At 37.5% G+C, this 9,689-nt stretch overlaps 1 long non-coding RNA gene across 1 annotated transcript in view; it reads left to right on the top strand.

Moving 5' to 3' along the window:
- Nucleotides 1-9,689, top strand: part of LOC146432307 (uncharacterized) — a 153,952-nt gene that overhangs the window by 139,868 nt on the left and 4,395 nt on the right. The window lies entirely within an intron of this gene.

Raw genomic sequence — 9,689 nt, forward strand, 5'->3', positions numbered from 1 at the left:
AAGCTTCAATAGCCTTTGCTAGACCTTGTGCTTGTTCTGCTGGGAGGGAAATCCTCCAAGTGCAAGAACTTGAGGCTTATTAAAAGTGGATATAAAGTAGGTATGAAAGAGATAGGTACTATTTATAGGTACTATTTATAGATACTTAAATAATACTTATAGTAGTATTTATATAAATACTACTATAGGTACTATTCTCAGAATACAAACTTTTACTTTACTGATTAATTCCTTCAATTTTTTTCCTACCCCCTGCAAAAAAAACCCCAAGCAGTTATTGGTGAAACTATCAAAGGTAGGACTCCTTTCCCTCTCTCATGAAGAGTTGCAGCATGAATATTGTTTCAATTGATTGGTCAATTTACTAAAAATAGAATAAACTGTAAAAAGATTATTTCTTCACAGAATTCCTCTAAATTGCAAGCAAGAACCAGACTCTGCAGGGTAACAGATCATCCTGAGAGAACAGCAAATATATTCTCTCTTCTTCTTCTCTATCATGTGCCATTCTATAAAACAGCATATACTTCTCTGGATGTATTTTCTTAGTTCTTCCTATTAGGTACTTTGATCTGTATTATATGTCAGAGTAATTCAAAGGCACAACAGAATCAATGGAAACTCTCAGCACTTCTCTCCAGTTTCATGTCATTTCTGAAGTAGTTTAACCATTAACACGTATAAAGCCACCTAACTACATGAAGAATAATCACATGATACAGTTTTTTTCCTAAGGAAATATTAACTTTAAGCTGGGATAACCAACTTCCAAGAATTCACATAAAAACATTATGAAGTTAATATTAAATAAAAGGCTTGTGCAAGCTTTTATTTTTACAATATGTGCTGATGTGTCCCTGATTTAATCGTTTTGTTTATGATTAATGAATGATTCACCTTGAAGATCAAAGTTTGATTCATATCTCATTAAGAACTGGAAATCATCTGTTTGGAAAATAAAAGAAAGCTGCTTTGTGTGTTACTCAGAATCACAAATTCAGCCAAATACTGAGAATTGAAGCTGAGAGGATATGGGGAAGCTTCAGTTTTGACAGAAGTGTTATCAGACCTCAGACTGTTCAGAAAATCTTCATGTATAAAACTGTGATAATTCAAAGCAAGAAAACTTAACTTTTTTTCATTCCCCATTATGTTTTATCATAAATGTTGACTTATGCAGCTGAACTAAAAATTTAAACATGTGGAATATTTCAATTTATTTGCAATATATTTATAAGGCAAAATTCAATACATTCATAAAGAAAAGCAGCTGGAAACGTGACCAAGTTGCTTTTGTCAAAAGAAAATGCACAATTGTGCAAGTTTCAGAGTTTATATTTCACTAGGGGTATAGACATTTCTGTGACACTTCACCTACATAAAATATTATTAACTAACAGAACTTAGGAAAGATCTGAAGTAAACTGCAACAGTAATGAAAGTATCTGTGTTTAAAACCAAAGCACAGAATTATTTGTCTCTGTGTTGTAAGTTTATCAATCCTGATGTGTTGGTTCTTTTCTGATCACACAGTAAGGATTATTTTGTAAAGATCCATATTGGAATGTGAGCAGGTAAATTTGCAGGAAGCATTATCTGTTAAAAAAACTGATATAATGGGAAGGTTTTCATGTGCCAGTGACCTGAGGTCTACAATGTTGTATCTTTTAATTTTTAGAGGAGAAACACTGTCTGGAGATTGTCTGGGGTGGATAGATAATGGTTAATTTGATAGCCTAGGCATTCATTGTGTGACATCTAACAACCTTTTCTGACAATACTGTTTAATTACAATGATAGACAGATGACCATTCTGCTGTTATCACTGGATGACAGAAAATTGTTTATGCCCTAGCATAGTGATATAACAGAATTATTGTCCAAGTATTAATGCAAAATTCATGGCAAAATTCAACTCTGGACTCATATTTATCTCTAGTTCTCTAATGAAGAGTGAGTGAGAAGGTTTTACGTTAGCTCTGGCCTGTACCGCATTTAACTTTCTTAGAATAATTCTTCAGTGGTAATGAAGCATGAGCTACAGGATGAGCAGTTGAAAAACACAATGCAAAACCAGACTGTGTGAGCTGCAGTTTATGCAGTAGTTCAAAATGTGTCTCTCCAGAGAAAAGTGTTGATGTTTTCCTAGTGGAAGAAATCTTTCTGTCTCGTTTTCTTCATTTACTGATAGAAAAGTGGACAATTACTTATTTTAGGTAAAGCCTTGCAAGCAGAGGATGATATAATTCAAGTTGATTCTAGTGTCATTAACATATCACGGTATTATAAGAGTGACAGAATGAAATAGTTAATTTGCTTTCCTGTGATATGTTCTTGATTAATTGATGTCTAACTTGGCATTATACTCTCCAATTTAAAGAAGTTTGAGAACTTTTGAGAAAATGGAGAAAGTGTCCATTTTCTGGTTCAGTGAGTTCCCTGCTGTTCCTGTAAAGTCCACATGCTTTACTTGGATTTTACATTTCATAACTCTTTGTGGCATGTTTCATTCAGGCTGGTTCACCTTGATATTGACATCACAGAGTTCAATGACTTCTGTATGGTTTGTTTCCCCACTGAAAAATAATATAGCTCTGAGAATTGAGTGATCTTTGTCCTGTGGTTTGCTTAATATTGTGGGTTTATGTTTTTTCTATTCGTTCAGAACTATCTGTACTTGGATTATTAATCTATAACTAAATGTTGCCCTCTGTGTTCATCCTGCTGACGATATCTGGAACCAGACCAAAGCTTTCTTCCTTAAAATTGTGCAAAGCATTTTCATTGTCACTTTCTTCTTCACTTATGAACTTTTGGGAATCATGTCAGGAGGAGGAAATATTAGCACAGAGCAATATTAGTATCTATGCTAGTTCCACCTTTTTACAGCCCAAAGCCTTGGATCTCCTGCCTAAAGCAAGCCTTAATGGGGATTCTGTCTGTCTCTCTCAACAGCAATGCATCAAGCAGGGAATCTGAGCTGTCACTTGAACAATCATGGTCTGACAGGAGCTATGGTCTGTCACTGTCTGAACTCACTGTGTAAATACAGCAAACATTCCCAAGGAAACATCCTGTCTCACAAGGAGCTGCTGAGGAAGTGAACCCAAAGCCCTGTGCCATGTCTGGGTCCCGCAGAGGAGGCACTCAGTGCAGTCAGGAGCACTTTGCCTCCAGTGCCCTGTCTGTGCCAAAGGCTTGGCTGTAGCTGGGAAAATCCTTCTCCCAGTGAAAACCTCCCTCAGAGTCATTGCTAGAGTCTAAGCTGTGCACAGTCAGGATCACAGGTTTGAGCCACTCAACTCATACAAAATATTCCAGTCCAAAGAGTTATCTGAAAGTTTGTACCACATTGAGCTAAAAGGAAACTAATCAAGCATGATTCATTTCGAGGCCATAAGGAAGCTTTTGTTTGGGTTAAAACTTCAGATTTAGATGCTCTCTGCTGTTCTGAAATATTGAACAAATGAAAGTGAAAAAATTTCTTACTTATCACAGGTGGATTGAATTCCTTATCAGGTTCATGGCATGAGGGCTGCATAGCTTCTCTGCAGGTACTGTCATTGCAACCTGTGCTATTGTTATAAGCAGCCTTAAACGAGACACTTATGGGATGGATTTTTGTGAAGGGGCAGAGATCTATATGATAAAAAATATTAGATTCTTAATGATTGTGTAACAGTTTGATGTTTGTCACCTAGTGTGTTTTCCTTCTCTTTTTCACTAAGATAGTGTGTGACAGATGGTATAAAACAGAGCACCTCAGCTTCCTAGAAAGTTAATCCAGTTTTGAACATCTGGAAGCACAGAATTAGAGGCTTTGTGCAGAGTTTTCAAACAGCTGGAGGTACAAACACACTCCTGTAAGCCAGCTTCATTGGCTGCAAGTGTGCCACGGCAGGCTTTTTAACTTGGGCAAAATTTCACCTGCCTTCAAACAGAGTTTTTCTGAGTAATCTGCATTATTTAATCTTTAAAAGCATTACACTGACTTGAAAGGAAGTGAGGAATTTCTGATGCTACAGTTCAGATACCCATCTTAAAAATTTGATATAAATAAACATTAATCTATGCCAATATAAATGTTGAAGGTCCTCTATGGGTGGAGATCTGCATCTTCTTTTTCCCAGCTGTTGTCAGTGTGAAAGGCTATGGACCAATTCCGTTTGGATAAATCTTTCTGTCTATGTATTTATCTTCAAGTGCATCTGTAATGAGTTTTCAAAACATGTCCCCCTTCACATCCTATCACAAATGCTAGGGAAAATGAAAAATATTTACTTGCTCACATTAAAGTTAATGAAGTTGGAGACTTCCATCATTCTAAGTTACCAAGATAACTTGAAGTGAGGGAGTTTGATAACTGTATCAAAATCTTCCTAGTCATAGCTGACATCTTTTAAAGAGTGAATTCCTGCTAGATGGTGTGTACAGCACAACCGATATGCAAAAGAAGAAATAAAAATGCCAGAGTTTCTCTTCCTCTCCTCTTTCATACTTGCATAATGTGTAAGTAAAGTTTAGTTCTGAAACCCATTGAAGACAGATGAGTTCAGCAGATTTTAAGAACCCTGTATTTGATGTCTGGCAAAATGTATATTTGTGCTAATATTCACCAGTGTGTACACACCAGGTCAAATCCCTTAGTCTTACAAAACATGATGTGAATGGTAATTTTTGTTTCAGCAACAGAATAAGAAATTATTCCAAAAATGTTGCTGGGCAGAGGGGAACAAGTGTGTGAAAAGAGATTAAGTTTTAGTACTTTTACAATAAAATTTTCAATGCATGTTTAAAAATTGCATCAGAGAGTTAAACAGAATCTTATGAATAATAGCTCTTTTAGATCGACTTATGGCATATTTATAAATTAATGGCATGCATAAATAAGTGAGAGATAGGGCCCAAAAGTAAAAAGGCTATGTTTTAAAGTGATTGTATATTTATGCTGACCTGGACCAAGTAAATTTTAATCTACTTAAAATTCTAGTAAATATTTGATTCTTCTTTTCAAGCAAATGAAGCATAATTGAACTAGAAAAAATACACCAGATTTGAGCTGCATAAATATAATTCTGAGTATGGCTTGATATTTACTAATGCAATAAACAGCAAGAAGATGAAACAATATGCATCAAAAGTATTACAAAAAACCTTTATTTTTGCAAACAGAAACAGTTGCCTTAAATTGCACTGAAAATAGGACTGCACAAACCTTTTGAGTTCATTTAGTTTCCCTGAAAGGGTTAATTTCTAATTATTTTATTAGCAATGCAACAAGCTAATAAAAATGGAAGCTTGTACTGCTTCATGGCTGAGGCCTTCCTGACATGCTCAGAGCCCTTTAGTTCTGCTGTTGTTTCTGTGTAAGAATCAATACCACAGGCAGCAATTATGTGGTGTTGTTTTTTGGCTAAAATTCCCACACATCTGGGATAAACAGATATTCTATTCGAACTTCCTCTGTTAACTCCACCAGTTTCCATGGAATGACTCTCTATATGCTTGTTAAGTAAATGATTGTTATAAGACTATGGAGACATGGTCGATCAAATTAACCCCTTTTGTCCAGCCTCCAAAATGGTTCCCTTCATTTGCCTAAATTCAGCTGCTTTGGGGAATTTTTTCAAGCTTGAAGAACTCTGGATTCATCACATTAGCAAACTGTAACCTGAGAAGAGGGTCTTTGGAACAGCAGGACTTCTTTGGCCCCCAATTGTTTTGCTAATCAAGATTATTGCCACTATTGAGATGTGGAAAGATAGCCTAGCTGACAAAATTTGTCAGCTTCCCATGAAATAGTTCTGTCAGTTTAGTCAGGGTGCCGGCTAATATTAACATATAAATGAAGTCTCTCCCCCTCACCCCTTAATAGATGCAGAGAAAATATAAACACACACACAAAAAACCCCTCTGTGCTTAAATCAAACAAGCTTCTTTTCTCAGCTCCAGCCCATGTCCCTGGAAATCCTGTGAGTAGTGGAGCTAAAGGGAGGGGGGAGGGAAGCAGAATTTGCACAAAACTACTTTTAAGCCATAAAGCGGCAAAGCCCCACTCCCTGCTGATAGCAACAGGAGATTGATTACGCCTGCAAAAGTACAAATGGTTGCCTGAATGCAAGTGGCAGACCTCCAAAGCAGTGTGCTCTATGTGCTGGTTTTACATTTTATAGCGGAGGGCTTGGATACAAAGTGGAAAAGTGGAACAGGGGGTATGAAAGAGTTATCTTTGCCCAGAGGTCAAAGCGATGAGTCTCAGCCCAGCCCGGGGAGAGGAGTGCAGCCCCTGCCCTGCCATCAGCCCCTCGGTGCCCCAAACCCAACCCCTCAGCACCTGTTTGCTGCCTTTCACCCTGTTTTCTCATAATCAGAATACATATTGTATTTTCCAGCTGACCTACGAGGTGATATAATCTAATGCTCTTTCACCCACTTACACGAATTTTGCATTACTTTGTCAAAGGCAAATGCCTTGCATCATTCTGGCGGCAACTCTTTCAAACCCCAGCTGTACCCAGATCATAAAAAAGTAATTCAAACTTGAGCTCATTTTAATTGTAAATGGATCCACTGAAAGTTCTCTTAATCTTTCAGCCTGATTTAAATATAAATAAATTAATATCTCGTGATATTTGTAATCTGCAAGTCAGCAATATTGGCCTTTTGGTACTAAATTAGCCCTTGAATGGCAACTGTGCAGCAGCTTTGTGTAGTTAGTGTACGCATCGGAGATGACTCTTCTAGCAAGTTCAATAGGCTTTGCAAAGCATAGCTTTAAATAGAAGAAATCCTTCAATCATGATTTGTTCTTCCTTTATGAGAAACAATCAGATTATTCCTTTGTGCTGAACTGTGACAATACTCTAAAGCATGAATGAAAACTGGAATATATGTTCCCCCAGTGGATTACATCAGCCTGCTTGATCATTGGGCTAACATGAAAAATAGATTTAATGTGTAAAATATCTGTCACTGAAGAGAATATTAAGAAAATTACTTGGGGGCAGTTTGTGAGAACTTCAGAAGTAGTGAGTTAATGACAAAGCACAGCATTTGTTAAGAAATTCAAGGCAGATCATTCCTGAAGGGTTCCAGGCAAGTAGCTATGCTCCCTACTTCATGATTTCAGAAGATGTCATATCGAGCTGCTTTCAACTTCTCCAAAGTAAAATATTGTGTAAAATATTGCATTAGTTGCCCAGAAAGTGGAGCTAAAGAAGCATAATCTAAATAGTTCCACTTGCCCCGAGTTCATGCAGTGTTTGTACTCCTACCTTTGATCTGAACTTTCTGAAAAAAATAACTGGGAGGCACAATGGTAAGCACTGCTGGAAATAGGAAAGAGTTCATAGTAATAATAATAAAAAAATAAATCTTCTGGTTAAAGTCATAGTTTGCTTAAAAGTTCTGATCTCAGAATCTTTGTCAATTTCCTGAATTTCCCCTCAGCTCAGTTAAGTTTGACTACCTTGAATGCTGCTCCCTCCTGTGACCTGACCTCCCTGCTGAGTATGAGCTGGGGGGAGGCTGAGGGATGCCTTACTGCCCACCCTGCAGTGTGTGGATGTTCCTATACAAATGAAAGGAGTACTCTTTGCTCCAGGGATTTTACAGTCTGGAACAGCTTTTAGTTATGTGTTACAATATCCATTCATCAAAACATATATGTTCTAATCTTTTGAGTTCATCTGGCTCTAGAACTTCTCTCACAGTTTAGCTTCCATTACAAGCATCAAGTCTAAATCTTCATAGGTACCTTTAAATAGTTAAAGCAGTAATATTGGCAGAAAGAAGTCAGTCTTCTGCTGAACAGCTGTCTTTCAGGCCAGTGCTATCCAGAACTCACGTAAAGTTTCCAGGAGTCAGCAAGGCACACTTGACCATATGCTGTGAAACCTGAGTTTAGTGTGCACAGCTTTTTCTCACGTTTGTTTCAGGTCACACTCCTTCGTTTTGCACCTGCAGGACTTGCCAGGTGTATAGTTCCTCTAAGAAAAAGAAGTGCTGCCAAGGGCCAGGGTGTGGAGCTTTCCTCCTCTGCAGCAAGTGCCCAGCCTGCAGCCTTGCCCTGGCCAGGGAGCAGGGTGCTGCTCATAAAGGAGCCCTTCATACCTTGGAGAACAGCTGCCTCACACTCCAGTGCACACAAAAAAAACACCTGCTGGAACCAGCAGGACCAGTGAGCAGTGAGACTGGCTGTGTGGTGGATGGTGATTAGACTTTCTCTATTGCCTCTTTTGAAATATTAAGACGTTTTTGGGCATTTTGAAAAATTGTGCAGTTTGGTTTATAGAAGCATTTTTTTTTCTTCAGTTTTTGAGGAATATTAAAAACCACTGCTAATAATTTGCTTTTTGTCATTAGTAAAGACAAACCTCCATAAGGCTGGTTTGGCTAAGTGTCCTGCAAGTCTGGCTATCCAGCTTTTAGACTTACTTCAAATTGTATCACTTTAACTTGAATACAGGCAGCCTTTCATTCTTACCTATCCTTTTCTGAGATATTGGACAGGTGCTGAATTCTGCTTAATTTGGTACTTTTCTCTTGCATCTTGTAGATATATGGGTGTATTTCTTTCACACAGTAACACAGAGTTTCCTCTGTCCTATTGAGGTGTAACTGCAAGGGTGCATCAAAGACTTTTGTGAGGGAAATGGCACTTTGACATTCTAATTTTAGCTATACTTTTTGGTGTCTCAGGCTGGGAGACAGAAATGGCTCTTCGGGAATGCCAGAAAGATGAGTAACTCCACTGAAAATTAGTATATAACACTGATTAAGAGATTATGAATTTATGTCTCAAGATTACCAATAAAAATCTGTAACTTCTCACTTTGTTTTACTCAGATTCATCTGCATTTCTGACAGATTTCCCGTGGTTTCGGCTGAGATGCCCATCAGTGCAGGGAAGCTCTCCATAATGGCTGCTGTCATATGGCAGCTGTTATCATTTGCACTTTGTTATACAAATTTATCAACTCCATCAGTTCATAATAAGCCTGACTGATACCATAAAACCCTATAATGCCAGCAACAATAATTGTCATTCTACTTGGACATTGTAGAAGAGAGATTAAGGACTTAATGTTTAAATTTTAAATGAAATATTCTCTCACCATTATGGGTGGTCTCCTTCTGAAACCTTGGTAGGACAGTATAGTAACACTACCCCACGCTATTGCCTGGACTAAGCATTAAAAAAAAAAAAAGTCTTTAGTGCTATCAGCCTTTAAATGTCCTACGCTGAATATGCACATTGTGTATACATTAATCAAAATAAATTTCAACTTCCCTTTTTTATTTTTAGTGTTGCCCTAAATTTTATTGGACTGACTAACCCTAAGTAATAAGCATAACTATTTTATTTAACCAAGGGAAATGAGTGGGAACAAGTTCCTACTGACAATGGCTCTCTGCTGGAACCCAGAGAAGCAAATGCAAGCAATGCAGTAAGGAAGATCAAACTTGTTACACTGCTGATATTCTAAGAGTTTGAACTCGGACTCCCTGCTGACCTCAATTTTACAATGATAATCATTTCCTAAAATGTCTTCATTTTGTAAATGAAGCTGTACCTCCCTCTGAAGCAGGGGTTTGCAAAGATTAAATCATTTACATTTCAAAGTGTTCATTTTTTTGCCAGTGTGAGAAATACTCAAGCAGGAAAATGAGTGGTCCTTTTAATTTTT

This window comes from Lichenostomus cassidix, chromosome 11 (assembly GCF_008360975.1).
Source record: "Lichenostomus cassidix isolate B80296 chromosome 11, HeHo_3.0, whole genome shotgun sequence".
Taxonomy (NCBI): domain Eukaryota; kingdom Metazoa; phylum Chordata; class Aves; order Passeriformes; family Meliphagidae; genus Lichenostomus; species Lichenostomus cassidix.